This window comes from Pseudophryne corroboree, chromosome 3, assembly GCF_028390025.1.
Source record: "Pseudophryne corroboree isolate aPseCor3 chromosome 3, aPseCor3.hap2, whole genome shotgun sequence".
NCBI classification, from domain to species: Eukaryota; Metazoa; Chordata; class Amphibia; order Anura; family Myobatrachidae; genus Pseudophryne; species Pseudophryne corroboree.
In genome coordinates, this window is record NC_086446.1 from 112,403,089 (window position 1) to 112,420,294 (window position 17,206).

The 17,206-nt window shown below is 41.7% G+C and overlaps 33 non-coding genes and 42 pseudogenes across 33 annotated transcripts; all 75 read left to right on the top strand.

Annotated features, from left to right (window-relative positions):
• The first annotated feature begins 76 nt into the window (after positions 1-76).
• LOC135061375 (5S ribosomal RNA) lies at positions 77-195 on the top strand. Its single transcript, XR_010247758.1, has one exon. It is a non-coding gene; the product is annotated as a 5S ribosomal RNA (ribosomal RNA).
• A 107-nt stretch (positions 196-302) lies between these two features.
• On the top strand, positions 303-421 carry LOC134890234 (5S ribosomal RNA; annotated as a pseudogene).
• Positions 422-528: 107 nt separating this feature from the next.
• On the top strand, positions 529-647 carry LOC135069403 (5S ribosomal RNA). Its single transcript, XR_010255585.1, has one exon. It is a non-coding gene; the product is annotated as a 5S ribosomal RNA (ribosomal RNA).
• A 107-nt stretch (positions 648-754) lies between these two features.
• On the top strand, positions 755-873 carry LOC134887318 (5S ribosomal RNA; annotated as a pseudogene).
• A 107-nt stretch (positions 874-980) lies between these two features.
• Positions 981-1,099, top strand: LOC134895643 (5S ribosomal RNA; annotated as a pseudogene).
• Positions 1,100-1,206: 107 nt separating this feature from the next.
• Positions 1,207-1,325, top strand: LOC134888271 (5S ribosomal RNA; annotated as a pseudogene).
• A 107-nt stretch (positions 1,326-1,432) lies between these two features.
• Positions 1,433-1,551, top strand: LOC134893576 (5S ribosomal RNA; annotated as a pseudogene).
• Positions 1,552-1,658: 107 nt separating this feature from the next.
• On the top strand, positions 1,659-1,777 carry LOC134900884 (5S ribosomal RNA). Its single transcript, XR_010174386.1, has one exon. It is a non-coding gene; the product is annotated as a 5S ribosomal RNA (ribosomal RNA).
• Positions 1,778-1,884: 107 nt separating this feature from the next.
• Positions 1,885-2,003, top strand: LOC135061376 (5S ribosomal RNA). Its single transcript, XR_010247759.1, has one exon. It is a non-coding gene; the product is annotated as a 5S ribosomal RNA (ribosomal RNA).
• A 107-nt stretch (positions 2,004-2,110) lies between these two features.
• On the top strand, positions 2,111-2,229 carry LOC134892303 (5S ribosomal RNA; annotated as a pseudogene).
• A 107-nt stretch (positions 2,230-2,336) lies between these two features.
• Positions 2,337-2,455, top strand: LOC135069404 (5S ribosomal RNA). Its single transcript, XR_010255586.1, has one exon. It is a non-coding gene; the product is annotated as a 5S ribosomal RNA (ribosomal RNA).
• A 107-nt stretch (positions 2,456-2,562) lies between these two features.
• Positions 2,563-2,681, top strand: LOC134888273 (5S ribosomal RNA; annotated as a pseudogene).
• A 107-nt stretch (positions 2,682-2,788) lies between these two features.
• Positions 2,789-2,907, top strand: LOC134893577 (5S ribosomal RNA; annotated as a pseudogene).
• Positions 2,908-3,014: 107 nt separating this feature from the next.
• LOC134900895 (5S ribosomal RNA) lies at positions 3,015-3,133 on the top strand. Its single transcript, XR_010174397.1, has one exon. It is a non-coding gene; the product is annotated as a 5S ribosomal RNA (ribosomal RNA).
• Positions 3,134-3,240: 107 nt separating this feature from the next.
• On the top strand, positions 3,241-3,359 carry LOC134894636 (5S ribosomal RNA; annotated as a pseudogene).
• A 107-nt stretch (positions 3,360-3,466) lies between these two features.
• LOC135067214 (5S ribosomal RNA) lies at positions 3,467-3,585 on the top strand. Its single transcript, XR_010253435.1, has one exon. It is a non-coding gene; the product is annotated as a 5S ribosomal RNA (ribosomal RNA).
• Positions 3,586-3,692: 107 nt separating this feature from the next.
• Positions 3,693-3,811, top strand: LOC134895644 (5S ribosomal RNA; annotated as a pseudogene).
• Positions 3,812-3,918: 107 nt separating this feature from the next.
• Positions 3,919-4,037, top strand: LOC134888276 (5S ribosomal RNA; annotated as a pseudogene).
• A 107-nt stretch (positions 4,038-4,144) lies between these two features.
• Positions 4,145-4,263, top strand: LOC134894711 (5S ribosomal RNA; annotated as a pseudogene).
• Positions 4,264-4,370: 107 nt separating this feature from the next.
• LOC135069405 (5S ribosomal RNA) lies at positions 4,371-4,489 on the top strand. Its single transcript, XR_010255587.1, has one exon. It is a non-coding gene; the product is annotated as a 5S ribosomal RNA (ribosomal RNA).
• Positions 4,490-4,596: 107 nt separating this feature from the next.
• On the top strand, positions 4,597-4,715 carry LOC134887319 (5S ribosomal RNA; annotated as a pseudogene).
• A 107-nt stretch (positions 4,716-4,822) lies between these two features.
• LOC134893578 (5S ribosomal RNA) lies at positions 4,823-4,941 on the top strand (annotated as a pseudogene).
• Positions 4,942-5,048: 107 nt separating this feature from the next.
• LOC134900907 (5S ribosomal RNA) lies at positions 5,049-5,167 on the top strand. The gene has a single exon (XR_010174408.1). It is a non-coding gene; the product is annotated as a 5S ribosomal RNA (ribosomal RNA).
• A 107-nt stretch (positions 5,168-5,274) lies between these two features.
• Positions 5,275-5,393, top strand: LOC134894637 (5S ribosomal RNA; annotated as a pseudogene).
• Positions 5,394-5,500: 107 nt separating this feature from the next.
• LOC135067215 (5S ribosomal RNA) lies at positions 5,501-5,619 on the top strand. The gene has a single exon (XR_010253436.1). It is a non-coding gene; the product is annotated as a 5S ribosomal RNA (ribosomal RNA).
• Positions 5,620-5,726: 107 nt separating this feature from the next.
• Positions 5,727-5,845, top strand: LOC134896566 (5S ribosomal RNA; annotated as a pseudogene).
• A 107-nt stretch (positions 5,846-5,952) lies between these two features.
• LOC135069774 (5S ribosomal RNA) lies at positions 5,953-6,071 on the top strand. Its single transcript, XR_010255956.1, has one exon. It is a non-coding gene; the product is annotated as a 5S ribosomal RNA (ribosomal RNA).
• Positions 6,072-6,178: 107 nt separating this feature from the next.
• Positions 6,179-6,297, top strand: LOC135070085 (5S ribosomal RNA). Its single transcript, XR_010256260.1, has one exon. It is a non-coding gene; the product is annotated as a 5S ribosomal RNA (ribosomal RNA).
• A 107-nt stretch (positions 6,298-6,404) lies between these two features.
• On the top strand, positions 6,405-6,523 carry LOC135061664 (5S ribosomal RNA). The gene has a single exon (XR_010248039.1). It is a non-coding gene; the product is annotated as a 5S ribosomal RNA (ribosomal RNA).
• Positions 6,524-6,630: 107 nt separating this feature from the next.
• LOC135066650 (5S ribosomal RNA) lies at positions 6,631-6,749 on the top strand. The gene has a single exon (XR_010252893.1). It is a non-coding gene; the product is annotated as a 5S ribosomal RNA (ribosomal RNA).
• A 107-nt stretch (positions 6,750-6,856) lies between these two features.
• Positions 6,857-6,975, top strand: LOC134892349 (5S ribosomal RNA; annotated as a pseudogene).
• Positions 6,976-7,082: 107 nt separating this feature from the next.
• Positions 7,083-7,201, top strand: LOC134887445 (5S ribosomal RNA; annotated as a pseudogene).
• A 107-nt stretch (positions 7,202-7,308) lies between these two features.
• Positions 7,309-7,427, top strand: LOC134886556 (5S ribosomal RNA). Its single transcript, XR_010170636.1, has one exon. It is a non-coding gene; the product is annotated as a 5S ribosomal RNA (ribosomal RNA).
• A 107-nt stretch (positions 7,428-7,534) lies between these two features.
• On the top strand, positions 7,535-7,653 carry LOC135059297 (5S ribosomal RNA). The gene has a single exon (XR_010245705.1). It is a non-coding gene; the product is annotated as a 5S ribosomal RNA (ribosomal RNA).
• A 107-nt stretch (positions 7,654-7,760) lies between these two features.
• LOC134887416 (5S ribosomal RNA) lies at positions 7,761-7,879 on the top strand (annotated as a pseudogene).
• A 107-nt stretch (positions 7,880-7,986) lies between these two features.
• LOC135062781 (5S ribosomal RNA) lies at positions 7,987-8,105 on the top strand. The gene has a single exon (XR_010249124.1). It is a non-coding gene; the product is annotated as a 5S ribosomal RNA (ribosomal RNA).
• Positions 8,106-8,212: 107 nt separating this feature from the next.
• LOC134893034 (5S ribosomal RNA) lies at positions 8,213-8,331 on the top strand (annotated as a pseudogene).
• A 107-nt stretch (positions 8,332-8,438) lies between these two features.
• On the top strand, positions 8,439-8,557 carry LOC135066284 (5S ribosomal RNA). The gene has a single exon (XR_010252536.1). It is a non-coding gene; the product is annotated as a 5S ribosomal RNA (ribosomal RNA).
• A 107-nt stretch (positions 8,558-8,664) lies between these two features.
• LOC134890235 (5S ribosomal RNA) lies at positions 8,665-8,783 on the top strand (annotated as a pseudogene).
• A 107-nt stretch (positions 8,784-8,890) lies between these two features.
• LOC135069407 (5S ribosomal RNA) lies at positions 8,891-9,009 on the top strand. The gene has a single exon (XR_010255589.1). It is a non-coding gene; the product is annotated as a 5S ribosomal RNA (ribosomal RNA).
• Positions 9,010-9,116: 107 nt separating this feature from the next.
• On the top strand, positions 9,117-9,235 carry LOC135067216 (5S ribosomal RNA). The gene has a single exon (XR_010253437.1). It is a non-coding gene; the product is annotated as a 5S ribosomal RNA (ribosomal RNA).
• A 107-nt stretch (positions 9,236-9,342) lies between these two features.
• On the top strand, positions 9,343-9,461 carry LOC134895645 (5S ribosomal RNA; annotated as a pseudogene).
• Positions 9,462-9,568: 107 nt separating this feature from the next.
• LOC134888277 (5S ribosomal RNA) lies at positions 9,569-9,687 on the top strand (annotated as a pseudogene).
• A 107-nt stretch (positions 9,688-9,794) lies between these two features.
• LOC134893580 (5S ribosomal RNA) lies at positions 9,795-9,913 on the top strand (annotated as a pseudogene).
• Positions 9,914-10,020: 107 nt separating this feature from the next.
• Positions 10,021-10,139, top strand: LOC134900918 (5S ribosomal RNA). Its single transcript, XR_010174419.1, has one exon. It is a non-coding gene; the product is annotated as a 5S ribosomal RNA (ribosomal RNA).
• A 107-nt stretch (positions 10,140-10,246) lies between these two features.
• LOC135061377 (5S ribosomal RNA) lies at positions 10,247-10,365 on the top strand. Its single transcript, XR_010247760.1, has one exon. It is a non-coding gene; the product is annotated as a 5S ribosomal RNA (ribosomal RNA).
• Positions 10,366-10,472: 107 nt separating this feature from the next.
• Positions 10,473-10,591, top strand: LOC134890237 (5S ribosomal RNA; annotated as a pseudogene).
• Positions 10,592-10,698: 107 nt separating this feature from the next.
• Positions 10,699-10,817, top strand: LOC135069408 (5S ribosomal RNA). The gene has a single exon (XR_010255590.1). It is a non-coding gene; the product is annotated as a 5S ribosomal RNA (ribosomal RNA).
• A 107-nt stretch (positions 10,818-10,924) lies between these two features.
• Positions 10,925-11,043, top strand: LOC134887320 (5S ribosomal RNA; annotated as a pseudogene).
• Positions 11,044-11,150: 107 nt separating this feature from the next.
• Positions 11,151-11,269, top strand: LOC134895646 (5S ribosomal RNA; annotated as a pseudogene).
• Positions 11,270-11,376: 107 nt separating this feature from the next.
• LOC134888279 (5S ribosomal RNA) lies at positions 11,377-11,495 on the top strand (annotated as a pseudogene).
• Positions 11,496-11,602: 107 nt separating this feature from the next.
• On the top strand, positions 11,603-11,721 carry LOC134893581 (5S ribosomal RNA; annotated as a pseudogene).
• A 107-nt stretch (positions 11,722-11,828) lies between these two features.
• LOC134900929 (5S ribosomal RNA) lies at positions 11,829-11,947 on the top strand. Its single transcript, XR_010174430.1, has one exon. It is a non-coding gene; the product is annotated as a 5S ribosomal RNA (ribosomal RNA).
• Positions 11,948-12,054: 107 nt separating this feature from the next.
• LOC135061378 (5S ribosomal RNA) lies at positions 12,055-12,173 on the top strand. The gene has a single exon (XR_010247761.1). It is a non-coding gene; the product is annotated as a 5S ribosomal RNA (ribosomal RNA).
• A 107-nt stretch (positions 12,174-12,280) lies between these two features.
• Positions 12,281-12,399, top strand: LOC134892304 (5S ribosomal RNA; annotated as a pseudogene).
• A 107-nt stretch (positions 12,400-12,506) lies between these two features.
• LOC135069409 (5S ribosomal RNA) lies at positions 12,507-12,625 on the top strand. The gene has a single exon (XR_010255591.1). It is a non-coding gene; the product is annotated as a 5S ribosomal RNA (ribosomal RNA).
• Positions 12,626-12,732: 107 nt separating this feature from the next.
• Positions 12,733-12,851, top strand: LOC134892615 (5S ribosomal RNA; annotated as a pseudogene).
• Positions 12,852-12,958: 107 nt separating this feature from the next.
• Positions 12,959-13,077, top strand: LOC134893582 (5S ribosomal RNA; annotated as a pseudogene).
• Positions 13,078-13,184: 107 nt separating this feature from the next.
• Positions 13,185-13,303, top strand: LOC134900941 (5S ribosomal RNA). The gene has a single exon (XR_010174442.1). It is a non-coding gene; the product is annotated as a 5S ribosomal RNA (ribosomal RNA).
• Positions 13,304-13,410: 107 nt separating this feature from the next.
• On the top strand, positions 13,411-13,529 carry LOC134894638 (5S ribosomal RNA; annotated as a pseudogene).
• Positions 13,530-13,636: 107 nt separating this feature from the next.
• LOC135067217 (5S ribosomal RNA) lies at positions 13,637-13,755 on the top strand. Its single transcript, XR_010253438.1, has one exon. It is a non-coding gene; the product is annotated as a 5S ribosomal RNA (ribosomal RNA).
• Positions 13,756-13,862: 107 nt separating this feature from the next.
• LOC134895647 (5S ribosomal RNA) lies at positions 13,863-13,981 on the top strand (annotated as a pseudogene).
• Positions 13,982-14,088: 107 nt separating this feature from the next.
• On the top strand, positions 14,089-14,207 carry LOC134888280 (5S ribosomal RNA; annotated as a pseudogene).
• A 107-nt stretch (positions 14,208-14,314) lies between these two features.
• Positions 14,315-14,433, top strand: LOC134894712 (5S ribosomal RNA; annotated as a pseudogene).
• A 107-nt stretch (positions 14,434-14,540) lies between these two features.
• On the top strand, positions 14,541-14,659 carry LOC135069410 (5S ribosomal RNA). Its single transcript, XR_010255592.1, has one exon. It is a non-coding gene; the product is annotated as a 5S ribosomal RNA (ribosomal RNA).
• A 107-nt stretch (positions 14,660-14,766) lies between these two features.
• On the top strand, positions 14,767-14,885 carry LOC134892037 (5S ribosomal RNA; annotated as a pseudogene).
• Positions 14,886-14,992: 107 nt separating this feature from the next.
• Positions 14,993-15,111, top strand: LOC134893583 (5S ribosomal RNA; annotated as a pseudogene).
• Positions 15,112-15,218: 107 nt separating this feature from the next.
• LOC134900952 (5S ribosomal RNA) lies at positions 15,219-15,337 on the top strand. The gene has a single exon (XR_010174453.1). It is a non-coding gene; the product is annotated as a 5S ribosomal RNA (ribosomal RNA).
• A 107-nt stretch (positions 15,338-15,444) lies between these two features.
• On the top strand, positions 15,445-15,563 carry LOC134894639 (5S ribosomal RNA; annotated as a pseudogene).
• A 107-nt stretch (positions 15,564-15,670) lies between these two features.
• LOC135067994 (5S ribosomal RNA) lies at positions 15,671-15,789 on the top strand. Its single transcript, XR_010254204.1, has one exon. It is a non-coding gene; the product is annotated as a 5S ribosomal RNA (ribosomal RNA).
• A 107-nt stretch (positions 15,790-15,896) lies between these two features.
• LOC134887777 (5S ribosomal RNA) lies at positions 15,897-16,015 on the top strand (annotated as a pseudogene).
• A 107-nt stretch (positions 16,016-16,122) lies between these two features.
• Positions 16,123-16,241, top strand: LOC135070474 (5S ribosomal RNA). The gene has a single exon (XR_010256639.1). It is a non-coding gene; the product is annotated as a 5S ribosomal RNA (ribosomal RNA).
• A 107-nt stretch (positions 16,242-16,348) lies between these two features.
• On the top strand, positions 16,349-16,467 carry LOC134886041 (5S ribosomal RNA). Its single transcript, XR_010170138.1, has one exon. It is a non-coding gene; the product is annotated as a 5S ribosomal RNA (ribosomal RNA).
• Positions 16,468-16,789: 322 nt separating this feature from the next.
• Positions 16,790-16,908, top strand: LOC134892176 (5S ribosomal RNA; annotated as a pseudogene).
• Positions 16,909-17,015: 107 nt separating this feature from the next.
• On the top strand, positions 17,016-17,134 carry LOC134886936 (5S ribosomal RNA; annotated as a pseudogene).
• Positions 17,135-17,206: the final 72 nt, after the last annotated feature.

Sequence of the window (17,206 nt, forward strand, 5' to 3'; positions counted from 1 at the left end):
CATTCCATTTTCAAACGTATTCATTTATGAACCAGTAGTTAGAAGTAGAAAAGATCTAACAGAAACCCCACAGCTCATCTACAGCCACACCACACTGGATACGCCCAATCTCATCTGATCTTGGAAGCTAAGCAGTGTTGGGCCTGGTTAGTACTTGGATGGGAGACCACCTGGGAATACAAGGTGCTGTTGATATTTTTATACTGCCAACAACGTTCTGTTGATGCATTCCATTTTCAAACGTATTCATTTATGAACCAGTAGTTAGAAGTAGAAAAGTTCTAACAGAAACCACAAAGCTCATCTACAGCCACACCACACTGGATACGCCCAATCTCATCTGATCTTAGAAGCTAAGCAGTGTTGGGCCTGGTTAGCACTTAGATGGGAGACCACCTGGGAATACAAGGTGCTGTAGATATTTTTATACTGCCAACACCGTTCTGTTGATGCATTCCATTTTCAAACGTATTCATTAATGAACCAGTAGTTAGAAGTAGAAAAGTTCTAACAGAAACCACAAAGGTCATCTACAGCCACACCACACTGGGTACGCCCAATCTCATCTGATATTGGAAGCTAAGCAGTGTTGGGCCTGGTTAGTACTTGGATGGGAGACCACCTGGGAATACAAGGTGCTGTAGATATTTTTATACTGCCAACACCGTTCTGTTGATGCATTCCATTTTCAAACTTATTCATTTATGAACCAGTAGTTAGAAGTAGAAAAGTTCTAACAGAAACCACAAAGCTCATCTACAGCCACTCCACACTGGATACGCCCAATCTCATCAGATCTTGGAAGCTAAGCAGTGTTGGGCCTGGTTCGTACGTGGATGGGAGACCACCTGGGAATACAAGGTGCTGTAGATATTTTTATACTGCCAACACCGTTCTGTTGATGCATTCCATTTTCAAACGTATTCATTTATGAACCAGTAGTTAGAAGTAGAAAAGTTCTAACAGAAACCACAAAGCTCATCTACATCCAAACCACACTGGATACGCCCAATCTCATCTGATCTTGGAAGCTAAGCAGTGTTGTTCCTGGTTAGTACTTGGATGGGAGAGCACCTGGGAATACAAGGTGCTGTAGATATTTTTATACTGCCAACACCGTTCTGTTGATGCATTCCATTTTCAAACGTATTCATTTATGAACCAGTAGTTAGAAGTAGAAAAGTTCTAACAGAAACCACAAAGCTCATCTACAGCCACACCACACTGGATACGCCCAATCTCATCTGATCTTGGAAACTAAGCAGTGTTGTGCCTGGTTAGTACTTGGATGGGAGACCACCTGGGAATACAAGGTGCTGTAGATATTTTAATACTGCCAACACCGTTCTGTTGATGCATTCCATTTTCAAACGTATTCATTTATGAACCAGTAGTTAGAAGTAGAAAAGTTCTAACAGAAACCACAAAGGTCATCTACAGCCACACCACACTGAGTACGCCCAATCTCATCTGATATTGGAAGCTAAGCAGTGTTGGGCCTGGTTAGTACTTGGATAGGAGACCACCTGGGAATACAATGTGCTGTAGATATTTTTATACTGCCAACACCGTTCTGTTGATGCATTCCATTTTCAAATGTATTCATTTATGAACCAGTAGTTAGAAGTAGAAAAGTTCTAACAGAAATCACAAAGCTCATCTACAGCCACACCACACTGGATACACCCAATCTCATCTGATCTTGGAAGCTAAGCAGTGTTGGGCCTGGTTAGTACTCGGATGGGAGACCACCTGGGAATACAAGGTGCTGTAGATATTTTTATACTGCCAACACCGTTCTGTTGATGCATTCCATTTTCAAACGTATTCATTTATGAACCAGTAGTTAGAAGTAGAAAAGATCTAACAGAAACCCCACAGCTCATCTACAGCCACACCACACTGGATACGCCCAATCTCATCTGATCTTGGAAGCTAAGCAGTGTTGGGCCTGGTTAGTACTTGGATGGGAGACCACCTGGGAATACAAGGTGCTGTTGATATTTTTATACTGCCAACAACGTTCTGTTGATGCATTCCATTTTCAAACGTATTCATTTATGAACCAGTAGTTAGAAGTAGAAAAGTTCTAACAGAAACCACAAAGCTCATCTACAGCCACACCACACTGGATATGCCCAATCTCATCTGATCTTAGAAGCTAAGCAGTGTTGGGCCTGGTTAGCACTTAGATGGGAGACCACCTGGGAATACAAGGTGCTGTAGATATTTTTATACTGCCAACACCGTTCTGTTGATGCATTCCATTTTCAAACGTATTCATTAATGAACCAGTAGTTAGAAGTAGAAAAGTTCTAACAGAAACCACAAAGGTCATCTACAGCCACACCACACTGGGTACGCCCAATCTCATCTGATATTGGAAGCTAAGCAGTGTTGGGCCTGGTTAGTACTTGGATGGGAGACCACCTGGGAATACAAGGTGCTGTAGATATTTTTATACTGCCAACACCGTTCTGTTGATGCATTCCATTTTCAAACGTATTCATTTATGAACCAGTAGTTAGAAGTAGAAAAGTTCTAACAGAAACCACAAAGCTCATCTACAGCCACACCACACTGGATACGCCCAATCTCATCTGATCTTGGAAACTAAGCAGTGTTGTGCCTGGTTAGTACTTGGATGGGAGACCACCTGGGAATACAAGGTGCTGTAGATATTTTAATACTGCCAACACCGTTCTGTTGATGCATTCCATTTTCAAACGTATTCATTTATGAACCAGTAGTTAGAAGTAGAAAAGTTCTAACAGAAACCACAAAGGTCATCTACAGCCACACCACACTGAGTACGCCCAATCTCATCTGATATTGGAAGCTAAGCAGTGTTGGGCCTGGTTAGTACTTGGATAGGAGACCACCTGGGAATACAATGTGCTGTAGATATTTTTATACTGCCAACACCGTTCTGTTGATGCATTCCATTTTCAAATGTATTCATTTATGAACCAGTAGTTAGCAGTAGAAAAGTTCTAACAGAAATCACAAAGCTCATCTACAGCCACACCACACTGGATACACCCAATCTCATCTGATCTTGGAAGCTAAGCAGTGTTGGGCCTGGTTAGTACTCGGATGGGAGACCACCTGGGAATACAAGGTGCTGTAGATATTTTTATACTGCCAACACCGTTCTTTTGATGCATTCCATTTTCAAACGTGTTCATTTATGAACCAGTAGTTAGAAGTAGAAAAGTTCTAACAGAAACCACAAAGCTCGTCTACATCCAAACCACACTGGGTACGCCCAATCTCATCTGATATTGGAAGCTAAGCAGTGTTGGGCCTGGTTAGTACTTGGATGGGAGACCACCTGGGAATACAAGGTTCTGTAGATATTTTTATACTGCCAACACCGTTCTGTTGATGCATTCCATTTTCAAACTTATTCATTTATGAACCAGTAGTTAGAAGTAGAAAAGTTCTAACAGAAACCACAAAGCTCATCTACAGCCACTCCACACTGGATACGCCCAATCTCATCAGATCTTGGAAGCTAAGCAGTGTTGGGCCTGGTTCGTACTTGGATGGGAGACCACCTGGGAATACAAGGTGCTGTAGATATTTTTATACTGCCAACACCGTTCTGTTGATGCATTCCATTTTCAAACGTATTCATTTATGAACCAGTAGTTAGAAGTAGAAAAGTTCTAACAGAAACCACAAAGCTCATCTACATCCAAACCACACTGGATACGCCCAATCTCATCTGATCTTGGAAGCTAAGCAGTGTTGTTCCTGGTTAGTACTTGGATGGGAGAGCACCTGGGAATACAAGGTGCTGTAGATATTTTTATACTGCCAACACCGTTCTGTTGATGCATTCCATTTTCAAACGTATTCATTTATGAACCAGTAGTTAGAAGTAGAAAAGTTCTAACAGAAACCACAAAGCTCATCTACAGCCACACCACACTGGATACGCCCAATCTCATCTGATCTTGGAAACTAAGCAGTGTTGTGCCTGGTTAGTACTTGGATGGGAGACCACCTGGGAATACAAGGTGCTGTAGATATTTTAATACTGCCAACACCGTTCTGTTGATGCATTCCATTTTCAAACGTATTCATTTATGAACCAGTAGTTAGAAGTAGAAAAGTTCTAACAGAAACCACAAAGGTCATCTACAGCCACACCACACTGAGTACGCCCAATCTCATCTGATATTGGAAGCTAAGCAGTGTTGGGCCTGGTTAGTACTTGGATTGGAGACCACCTGGGAATACAATGTGCTGTAGATATTTTTATACTGCCAACACCGTTCTGTTGATGCATTCCATTTTCAAATGTATTCATTTATGAACCAGTAGTTAGAAGTAGAAAAGTTCTAACAGAAATCACAAAGCTCATCTACAGCCACACCACACTGGGTACGCCCAATCTCATCTGATATTGGAAGCTAAGCAGTGTTGGGCCTGGTTAGTACTTGGATGGGAGACCACCTGGGAATACAAGGTGCTGTAGATATTTTTATACTGCCAACACCGTTCTGTTGATGCATTCCATTTTCAAACTTATTCATTTATGAACCAGTAGTTAGAAGTAGAAAAGTTCTAACAGAAACCACAAAGCTCATCTACAGCCACTCCACACTGGATACGCCCAATCTCATCAGATCTTGGAAGCTAAGCAGTGTTGGGCCTGGTTCGTACGTGGATGGGAGACCACCTGGGAATACAAGGTGCTGTAGATATTTTTATACTGCCAACACCGTTCTGTTGATGCATTCCATTTTCAAACGTATTCATTTATGAACCAGTAGTTAGAAGTAGAAAAGTTCTAACAGAAACCACAAAGCTCATCTACAGCCACACCACACTGAGTACGCCCAATCTCATCTGATATTGGAAGCTAAGCAGTGTTGGGCCTGGTTAGTACTTGGATAGGAGACCACCTGGGAATACAATGTGCTGTAGATATTTTTATACTGCCAACACCGTTCTGTTGATGCATTCCATTTTCAAATGTATTCATTTATGAACCAGTAGTTAGAAGTAGAAAAGTTCTAACAGAAATCACAAAGCTCATCTACAGCCACACCACACTGGATACACCCAATCTCATCTGATCTTGGAAGCTAAGCAGTGTTGGGCCTGGTTAGTACTCGGATGGGAGACCACCTGGGAATACAAGGTGCTGTAGATATTTTTATACTGCCAACACCGTTCTTTTGATGCATTCCATTTTCAAACGTGTTCATTTATGAACCAGTAGTTAGAAGTAGAAAAGTTCTAACAGAAACCACAAAGCTCGTCTACATCCAAACCACACTGGGTACGCCCAATCTCATCTGATATTGGAAGCTAAGCAGTGTTGGGCCTGGTTAGTACTTGGATGGGAGACCACCTGGGAATACAAGGTTCTGTAGATATTTTTATACTGCCAACACCGTTCTGTTGATGCATTCCATTTTCAAACTTATTCATTTATGAACCAGTAGTTAGAAGTAGAAAAGTTCTAACAGAAACCACAAAGCTCATCTACAGCCACTCCACACTGGATACGCCCAATCTCATCAGATCTTGGAAGCTAAGCAGTGTTGGGCCTGGTTCGTACTTGGATGGGAGACCACCTGGGAATACAAGGTGCTGTAGATATTTTTATACTGCCAACACCGTTCTGATGATGCATTCCATTTTCAAACGTATTCATTTATGAACCAGTAGTTAGAAGTAGAAAAGTTCTAACAGAAACCACAAAGCTCATCTACATCCAAACCACACTGGATACGCCCAATCTCATCTGATCTTGGAAGCTAAGCAGTGTTGTTCCTGGTTAGTACTTGGATAGGAGACCACCTGGGAATACAATGTGCTGTAGATATTTTTATACTGCCAACACCGTTCTGTTGATGCATTCCATTTTCAAATGTATTCATTTATGAACCAGTAGTTAGAAGTAGAAAAGTTCTAACAGAAACCACAAAGCTCATCTACAGCCACACCACACTGGATACGCCCAATCTCATCTGATCTTGGCAGCTTAGCAGTGTTGGGCCTGGTTAGTACTTGGATGGGAGACCACCTGGGAATACAAGGTGCTGTAGATATTTTTATACTGCCAACACCGTTCTGTTGATGCATTCCATTTTCAAACGTATTCATTTATGAACCAGTAGTTAGAAGTAGAAAAGATCTAACAGAAACCACAAAGCTCATCTACAGCCACACCACACTGGATACACCCAATCTCATCTGATCTTGGAAGCTAAGCAGTGTTGGGCCTGGTTAGTACATGGATGGGAGACCACCTGGGAATACAAGGTTCTGTAGATATTTTTATACTGCCAACACCGTTCTGTTGATGCATTCCATTTTCAAACGTATTCATTTATGAACCGGTAGTTAGAAGTAGAAAAGATCTAACAGAAACCCCAAAGCTCATCTACAGCCACACCACACTGGATACACCCATTCTCATCTGATCTTGGAAGCTAAGCAGTGTTGGGCCTGGTTAGTACTTGGATGGGAGACCACCTGGGAATACAAGGTGCTGTAGATATTTTTATACTGCCAACACCGTTCTGTTGATGCATTCCATTTTCAAACGTATTAATTTATGAACCAGTAGTTAGAAGTAGAAAAGTTCTAACAGAAACCACAAAGCTCATCTACAGCCACACCACACTGGATACACCCAAGCTCATCTGATCTTGGAAGCAAAGCAGTGTTGGGCCTGGTTAGTACTTGGATGGGAGACCACCTGGGAATACAAGGTGCTGTAGATACTTTTATACTGCCAACACCGTTCTGTTGATGCATTCCATTTTCAAACGTATTCATTTATGAACCAGTAGTAAGAAGTAGAAAAGTTCTAACAGAAACCACAAAGCTCATCTACAGCCAAGCCACATTGGATACGCCCAATCTCATCTGATCTTGGTAGCTAAGCAGTGTTTGGCCTGGTTAGTACTTGGATGGGATACCACCTGGGAATACAAGGTGCTGTAGATATTTTTATACTGCCAACACCGTTCTGTTGATGCATTCCATTTTCAAACGTATTCATTTATGAACCAGTAGTTAGAAGTAGAAAAGTTCTAACAGAAACCACAAAGCTCATCTACAGTCACACCACACTGGATACGCCCAATCTCATCTGATCTTGGAATCTAAGCAGTGTTGGGCCTGGTTAGTAGTTGGATGGGAGACCACCTGGGAATACAAGGTGCTGTAGATATTTTTATACTGCCAACACCGTTCTGTTGATGCATTCCATTTTCAAACGTACTCATTTATGAACCAGTAGTTAGAAGTAGAAAAGTTCTAACAGAAACCAGAAAGCTCATCTACAGCCACACCACACTGGATACGCCCAATCTCATCTGATCTTGGAAGCTAAGCAGTGTTGGGCCTGGTTAGTACTTGGATGGGAGAGCACCTTGGAATACAAGGTGCTGTAGATATTTTTTTACTGCCAACACCGTTCTGTTGATGTTTTCCATTTTCAAATGTATTAATTTATGAACCAGTAGTTAGAAGTAGAAAAGTTCTAACAGAAACCACAAAGCTCATCTACAGCCACACCACACTGGATACGCTCAATCTCATCTGATCTTGGAAGCTAAGCAGTGTTGGGCCTGGTTAGTACTTGGATGGGAGACCACCTGGGAATACAAGGTGCTGTAGATATTTTTATACTGCCAACACCATTCTGTTGATGCATTCCATTTTCAAACGTATTCATTTATGAACCTGTAGTTAGAAGTAGAAAAGTTCTAACAGTAACCACAAAGCTCATCTACAGCCATACCACATTGGATATGCCCAATCTCATCTGATCTTGGAAGCTAAGCAGTGTTGGACCTGGTTAGTACTTGGAAGGGAGCCCACCTGGGAATACAAGGTGCTGTAGATATTTTTATACTGCCAACACCGTTCTGTTGATGCATTCCATTTTCAAACGTATTCATTTATGAACCAGTAGTTAGAAGTAGAAAAGTTCTAACAGAAACCACAAAGCTCATCTACAGCCACACCACACTGGATACGCCCAATCTCATCTGATTTTGGAAGCTAAGCAGTGTTGGGCCTGGTTAGTACTTGGATGGGAGACCACCTGGGAATACAAGGTGCTGTAGATATTTTTATACTGCCAACACCGTTCTGTTGATGCATTCCATTTTCAAACGTATTCATTTATGAACCAGTAGTTAGAAGTAAAAAAGTTCTAACAGAAACCACAAAGCTCATCTACAGTCACAGCACACTGGATACGCCCAATCTCATCTGATCTTGGAATCTAAGCAGTGTTGGGCCTGGTTAGTAGTTGGATGGGAGACCACCTGGGAATACAAGGTGCTGTAGATATTTTTATACTGCCAACACCGTTCTGTTGATGCATTCCATTTTCAAACGTACTCATTTATGAACCAGTAGTTAGAAGTAGAAAAGTTCTAACAGAAACCACAAAGCTCATCTACAGCCACACCACACTGGATACGCCCAATCTCATCTGATCTTGGAAGCTTAGCAGTGTTGGGCCTGGTTAGTACTTGGATGGGAGACCACCTGGGAATACAAGGTGCTGTAGATATTTTTATACTGCCAACACCGTTCTGTTGATGCATTCCATTTTCAAACGTACTCATTTATGAACCAGTAGTTAGAAGTAGAAAAGTTCTAACAGAAACCACAAAGCTCATCTACAGCCACACCACACTGGATACGCCCAATCTCATCTGATCTTAGAAGCTAAGCAGTGTTGGGCCTGGTTAGCACTTAGATGGGAGACCACCTGGGAATACAAGGTGCTGTAGATATTTTTATACTGCCAACACCGTTCTGTTGATGCATTCCATTTTCAAACGTATTCATTAATGAACCAGTAGTTAGAAGTAGAAAAGTTCTAACAGAAACCACAAAGGTCATCTACAGCCACACCACACTGGGTACGCCCAATCTCATCTGATATTGGAAGCTAAGCAGTGTTGGGCCTGGTTAGTACTTGGATGGGAGACCACCTGGGAATACAAGGTGCTGTAGATATTTTTATACTGCCAACACCGTTCTGTTGATGCATTCCATTTTCAAACTTATTCATTTATGAACCAGTAGTTAGAAGTAGAAAAGTTCTAACAGAAACCACAAAGCTCATCTACAGCCACTCCACACTGGATACGCCCAATCTCATCAGATCTTGGAAGCTAAGCAGTGTTGGGCCTGGTTCGTACTTGGATGGGAGACCACCTGGGAATACAAGGTGCTGTAGATATTTTTATACTGCCAACACCGTTCTGTTGATGCATTCCATTTTCAAACGTATTCATTTATGAACCAGTAGTTAGAAGTAGAAAAGTTCTAACAGAAACCACAAAGCTCATCTACATCCAAACCACACTGGATACGCCCAATCTCATCTGATCTTGGAAGCTAAGCAGTGTTGTTCCTGGTTAGTACTTGGATGGGAGAGCACCTGGGAATACAAGGTGCTGTAGATATTTTTATACTGCCAACACCGTTCTGTTGATGCATTCCATTTTCAAACGTATTCATTTATGAACCAGTAGTTAGAAGTAGAAAAGTTCTAACAGAAACCACAAAGCTCATCTACAGCCACACCACACTGGATACGCCCAATCTCATCTGATCTTGGAAACTAAGCAGTGTTGTGCCTGGTTAGTACTTGGATGGGAGACCACCTGGGAATACAAGGTGCTGTAGATATTTTAATACTGCCAACACCGTTCTGTTGATGCATTCCATTTTCAAACGTATTCATTTATGAACCAGTAGTTAGAAGTAGAAAAGTTCTAACAGAAACCACAAAGGTCATCTACAGCCACACCACACTGAGTACGCCCAATCTCATCTGATATTGGAAGCTAAGCAGTGTTGGGCCTGGTTAGTACTTGGATAGGAGACCACCTGGGAATACAATGTGCTGTAGATATTTTTATACTGCCAACACCGTTCTGTTGATGCATTCCATTTTCAAATGTATTCATTTATGAACCAGTAGTTAGAAGTAGAAAAGTTCTAACAGAAATCACAAAGCTCATCTACAGCCACACCACACTGGATACACCCAATCTCATCTGATCTTGGAAGCTAAGCAGTGTTGGGCCTGGTTAGTACTCGGATGGGAGACCACCTGGGAATACAAGGTGCTGTAGATATTTTTATACTGCCAACACCGTTCTGTTGATGCATTCCATTTTCAAACGTATTCATTTATGAACCAGTAGTTAGAAGTAGAAAAGATCTAACAGAAACCCCACAGCTCATCTACAGCCACACCACACTGGATACGCCCAATCTCATCTGATCTTGGAAGCTAAGCAGTGTTGGGCCTGGTTAGTACTTGGATGGGAGACCACCTGGGAATACAAGGTGCTGTTGATATTTTTATACTGCCAACAACGTTCTGTTGATGCATTCCATTTTCAAACGTATTCATTTATGAACCAGTAGTTAGAAGTAGAAAAGTTCTAACAGAAACCACAAAGCTCATCTACAGCCACACCACACTGGATACGCCCAATCTCATCTGATCTTAGAAGCTAAGCAGTGTTGGGCCTGGTTAGCACTTAGATGGGAGACCACCTGGGAATACAAGGTGCTGTAGATATTTTTATACTGCCAACACCGTTCTGTTGATGCATTCCATTTTCAAACGTATTCATTAATGAACTAGTAGTTAGAAGTAGAAAAGTTCTAACAGAAACCACAAAGGTCATCTACAGCCACACCACACTGGGTACGCCCAATCTCATCTGATATTGGAAGCTAAGCAGTGTTGGGCCTGGTTAGTACTTGGATGGGAGACCACCTGGGAATACAAGGTGCTGTAGATATTTTTATACTGCCAACACCGTTCTGTTGATGCATTCCATTTTCAAACTTATTCATTTATGAACCAGTAGTTAGAAGTAGAAAAGTTCTAACAGAAACCACAAAGCTCATCTACAGCCACTCCACACTGGATACGCCCAATCTCATCAGATCTTGGAAGCTAAGCAGTGTTGGGCCTGGTTCGTACGTGGATGGGAGACCACCTGGGAATACAAGGTGCTGTAGATATTTTTATACTGCCAACACCGTTCTGTTGATGCATTCCATTTTCAAACGTATTCATTTATGAACCAGTAGTTAGAAGTAGAAAAGTTCTAACAGAAACCACAAAGCTCATCTACATCCAAACCACACTGGATACGCCCAATCTCATCTGATCTTGGAAGCTAAGCAGTGTTGTTCCTGGTTAGTACTTGGATGGGAGAGCACCTGGGAATACAAGGTGCTGTAGATATTTTTATACTGCCAACACCGTTCTGTTGATGCATTCCATTTTCAAACGTATTCATTTATGAACCAGTAGTTAGAAGTAGAAAAGTTCTAACAGAAACCACAAAGCTCATCTACAGCCACACCACACTGGATACGCCCAATCTCATCTGATCTTGGAAACTAAGCAGTGTTGTGCCTGGTTAGTACTTGGATGGGAGACCACCTGGGAATACAAGGTGCTGTAGATATTTTAATACTGCCAACACCGTTCTGTTGATGCATTCCATTTTCAAACGTATTCATTTATGAACCAGTAGTTAGAAGTAGAAAAGTTCTAACAGAAACCACAAAGGTCATCTACAGCCACACCACACTGAGTACGCCCAATCTCATCTGATATTGGAAGCTAAGCAGTGTTGGGCCTGGTTAGTACTTGGATAGGAGACCACCTGGGAATACAATGTGCTGTAGATATTTTTATACTGCCAACACCGTTCTGTTGATGCATTCCATTTTCAAATGTATTCATTTATGAACCAGTAGTTAGAAGTAGAAAAGTTCTAACAGAAATCACAAAGCTCATCTACAGCCACACCACACTGGATACACCCAATCTCATCTGATCTTGGAAGCTAAGCAGTGTTGGGCCTGGTTAGTACTCGGATGGGAGACCACCTGGGAATACAAGGTGCTGTAGATATTTTTATACTGCCAACACCGTTCTGTTGATGCATTCCATTTTTAAACGTATTCATTTATGAACCAGTAGTTAGAAGTAGAAAAGATCTAACAGAAACCCCACAGCTCATCTACAGCCACACCACACTGGATACGCCCAATCTCATCTGATCTTGGAAGCTAAGCAGTGTTGGGCCTGGTTAGTACTTGGATGGGAGACCACCTGGGAATACAAGGTGCTGTTGATATTTTTATACTGCCAACAACGTTCTGTTGATGCATTCCATTTTCAAACGTATTCATTTATGAACCAGTAGTTAGAAGTAGAAAAGTTCTAACAGAAACCACAAAGCTCATCTACAGCCACACCACACTGGATATGCCCAATCTCATCTGATCTTAGAAGCTAAGCAGTGTTGGGCCTGGTTAGCACTTAGATGGGAGACCACCTGGGAATACAAGGTGCTGTAGATATTTTTATACTGCCAACACCGTTCTGTTGATGCATTCCATTTTCAAACGTATTCATTAATGAACCAGTAGTTAGAAGTAGAAAAGTTCTAACAGAAACCACAAAGGTCATCTACAGCCACACCACACTGGGTACGCCCAATCTCATCTGATATTGGAAGCTAAGCAGTGTTGGGCCTGGTTAGTACTTGGATGGGAGACCACCTGGGAATACAAGGTGCTGTAGATATTTTTATACTGCCAACACCGTTCTGTTGATGCATTCCATTTTCAAACGTATTCATTTATGAACCAGTAGTTAGAAGTAGAAAAGTTCTAACAGAAACCACAAAGCTCATCTACAGCCACACCACACTGGATACGCCCAATCTTATCTGATCTTGGAAACTAAGCAGTGTTGTGCCTGGTTAGTACTTGGATGGGAGACCACCTGGGAATACAAGGTGCTGTAGATATTTTAATACTGCCAACACCGTTCTGTTGATGCATTCCATTTTCAAACGTATTCATTTATGAACCAGTAGTTAGAAGTAGAAAAGTTCTAACAGAAACCACAAAGGTCATCTACAGCCACACCACACTGAGTACGCCCAATCTCATCTGATATTGGAAGCTAAGCAGTGTTGGGCCTGGTTAGTACTTGGATAGGAGACCACCTGGGAATACAATGTGCTGTAGATATTTTTATACTGCCAACACCGTTCTGTTGATGCATTCCATTTTCAAATGTATTCATTTATGAACCAGTAGTTAGCAGTAGAAAAGTTCTAACAGAAATCACAAAGCTCATCTACAGCCACACCACACTGGATACACCCAATCTCATCTGATCTTGGAAGCTAAGCAGTGTTGGGCCTGGTTAGTACTCGGATGGGAGACCACCTGGGAATACAAGGTGCTGTAGATATTTTTATACTGCCAACACCGTTCTTTTGATGCATTCCATTTTCAAACGTGTTCATTTATGAACCAGTAGTTAGAAGTAGAAAAGTTCTAACAGAAACCACAAAGCTCGTCTACATCCAAACCACACTGGGTACGCCCAATCTCATCTGATATTGGAAGCTAAGCAGTGTTGGGCCTGGTTAGTACTTGGATGGGAGACCACCTGGGAATACAAGGTTCTGTAGATATTTTTATACTGCCAACACCGTTCTGTTGATGCATTCCATTTTCAAACTTATTCATTTATGAACCAGTAGTTAGAAGTAGAAAAGTTCTAACAGAAACCACAAAGCTCATCTACAGCCACTCCACACTGGATACGCCCAATCTCATCAGATCTTGGAAGCTAAGCAGTGTTGGGCCTGGTTCGTACTTGGATGGGAGACCACCTGGGAATACAAGGTGCTGTAGATATTTTTATACTGCCAACACCGTTCTGTTGATGCATTCCATTTTCAAACGTATTCATTTATGAACCAGTAGTTAGAAGTAGAAAAGTTCTAACAGAAACCACAAAGCTCATCTACATCCAAACCACACTGGATACGCCCAATCTCATCTGATCTTGGAAGCTAAGCAGTGTTGTTCCTGGTTAGTACTTGGATGGGAGAGCACCTGGGAATACAAGGTGCTGTAGATATTTTTATACTGCCAACACCGTTCTGTTGATGCATTCCATTTTCAAACGTATTCATTTATGAACCAGTAGTTAGAAGTAGAAAAGTTCTAACAGAAACCACAAAGCTCATCTACAGCCACACCACACTGGATACGCCCAATCTCATCTGATCTTGGAAACTAAGCAGTGTTGTGCCTGGTTAGTACTTGGATGGGAGACCACCTGGGAATACAAGGTGCTGTAGATATTTTAATACTGCCAACACCGTTCTGTTGATGCATTCCATTTTCAAACGTATTCATTTATGAACCAGTAGTTAGAAGTAGAAAAGTTCTAACAGAAACCACAAAGGTCATCTACAGCCACACCACACTGAGTACGCCCAATCTCATCTGATATTGGAAGCTAAGCAGTGTTGGGCCTGGTTAGTACTTGGATTGGAGACCACCTGGGAATACAATGTGCTGTAGATATTTTTATACTGCCAACACCGTTCTGTTGATGCATTCCATTTTCAAATGTATTCATTTATGAACCAGTAGTTAGAAGTAGAAAAGTTCTAACAGAAATCACAAAGCTCATCTACAGCCACACCACACTGGGTACGCCCAATCTCATCTGATATTGGAAGCTAAGCAGTGTTGGGCCTGGTTAGTACTTGGATGGGAGACCACCTGGGAATACAAGGTGCTGTAGATATTTTTATACTGCCAACACCGTTCTGTTGATGCATTCCATTTTCAAACTTATTCATTTATGAACCAGTAGTTAGAAGTAGAAAAGTTCTAACAGAAACCACAAAGCTCATCTACAGCCACTCCACACTGGATACGCCCAATCTCATCAGATCTTGGAAGCTAAGCAGTATTGGGCCTGGTTCGTACGTGGATGGGAGACCACCTGGGAATACAAGGTGCTGTAGATATTTTTATACTGCCAACACCGTTCTGTTGATGCATTCCATTTTCAAACGTATTCATTTATGAACCAGTAGTTAGAAGTAGAAAAGTTCTAACAGAAACCACAAAGCTCATCTACAGCCACACCACACTGAGTACGCCCAATCTCATCTGATATTGGAAGCTAAGCAGTGTTGGGCCTGGTTAGTACTTGGATAGGAGACCACCTGGGAATACAATGTGCTGTAGATATTTTTATACTGCCAACACCGTTCTGTTGATGCATTCCATTTTCAAATGTATTCATTTATGAACCAGTAGTTAGAAGTAGAAAAGTTCTAACAGAAATCACAAAGCTCATCTACAGCCACACCACACTGGATACACCCAATCTCATCTGATCTTGGAAGCTAAGCAGTGTTGGGCCTGGTTAGTACTCGGATGGGAGACCACCTGGGAATACAAGGTGCTGTAGATATTTTTATACTGCCAACACTGTTCTTTTGATGCATTCCATTTTCAAACGTGTTCATTTATGAACCAGTAGTTAGAAGTAGAAAAGTTCTAACAGAAACCACAAAGCTCGTCTACATCCAAACCACACTGGGTACGCCCAATCTCATCTGATATTGGAAGCTAAGCAGTGTTGGGCCTGGTTAGTACTTGGATGGGAGACCACCTGGGAATACAAGGTTCTGTAGATATTTTTATACTGCCAACACCGTTCTGTTGATGCATTCCATTTTCAAACTTATTCATTTATGAACCAGTAGTTAGAAGTAGAAAAGTTCTAACAGAAACCACAAAGCTCATCTACAGCCACTCCACACTGGATACGCCCAATCTCATCTGATCTTGGAAGCTAAGCAGTGTTGGGTCTGGTTAGTACTTGGATGGGAGACCACCTGGGAATACAAGGTGCTGTAGATATTTTTATACTGCCAACACCGTTCTGTTGATGCATTCCATTTTCAAACGTATTCATTTATGAACCAGTAGTTAGAAGTAGAAAAGTTCTAACAGAAACCACAAAGCTCATCTACATCCAAACCACACTGGATACGCCCAATCTCATCTAATCTTGGAAGCTAAGCAGTGTTGGGCCTGGTTAGTACTTGGATGGGAGACCACCTGGGAATACAAGGTGCTGTAGATATTTTTATACTGCCAACACCGTTCTGTTGATGCATTCCATTTTCAAACGTATTCATTTATGAACCAGTAGTTAGAAGTAGAAAAGTTCTAACAGAAACCTCAAAGCTCGTCTACAGCCACACCACACTGGATACGCCCAATCTCATCTGATCTTGGAAGCTAAACAGTGTTGGGCCTGGTTCGTACTTGGATGGGAGACCACTTGGGAATACAAGGTGCTGTAGATATTTTTATACTGCCAACACCGTTCTGTTGATGCATTCCATTTTCAAACGTTTTCATTTATGAACCAGTAGTTAGAAGTAGAAAAGTTCTAACAGAAACCACGAAGCTCATCTACAGCCACACCACACTGGATGCGCCCAATCTCATCTGATCTTGGAAGCTAAGCAGTGTTGTTCCTGGTTAGTACTTGGATGGGAGACCACCTGGGAATACAAGGTGCTGTAGATATTTTTATACTGCCAACACCGTTCTGTTGATGCATTCCATTTTCAAACGTTTTCATTTATGAACCAGTAGTTAGAAGTAGAAAAGTTCTAACAGAAACCACAAAGGTCAACTACAGCCACACCACACTGGATACGCCCAATCTCATCTCATCTTGGAAGCTAAGCAGTGTTGTACCTGGATGGGAGACCACCTGGGAATACAAGGTGCTGTAGATATTTTTATACTGCCAACACCTTTCTGTTGATGCATTCCATTTTCAAACCTATTCATTTATGAACCAGTAGTTAGAAGTAGAAAAGTTCTAACAGAAACCACGAAGCTCATCTACAGCCACACCACACTGGATGCGCCCAATCTCATCTGATCTTGGAAGCTAAGCAGTGTTGTTCCTGGTTAGTAATTGGATGGGAGACCACCTGGGAATACAAGGTGCTGTAGATATTTTTATACTGCCAACACCGTTCTGTTGATGCATTCCATTTTCAAACGTATTCATTTATGAACCAGTAGTTAGAAGTAAAAAAGTTCTAACAGAAACCACAAAGCTCATCTACAGCCACACCACACTGGATGCGCCGAATCTCATCTGATCTTGGAAGCTAAGCAGTGTTGGGCCTGGTTAGTACTTGGATGGGAGACCACCTGGGAATACAAGGTTCTGTAGATATTTTTATACTGCCAACACCGTTCTGTTGATGCATTCCATTTTCAAACGTATTCATTTATGAACCAGTAGTTA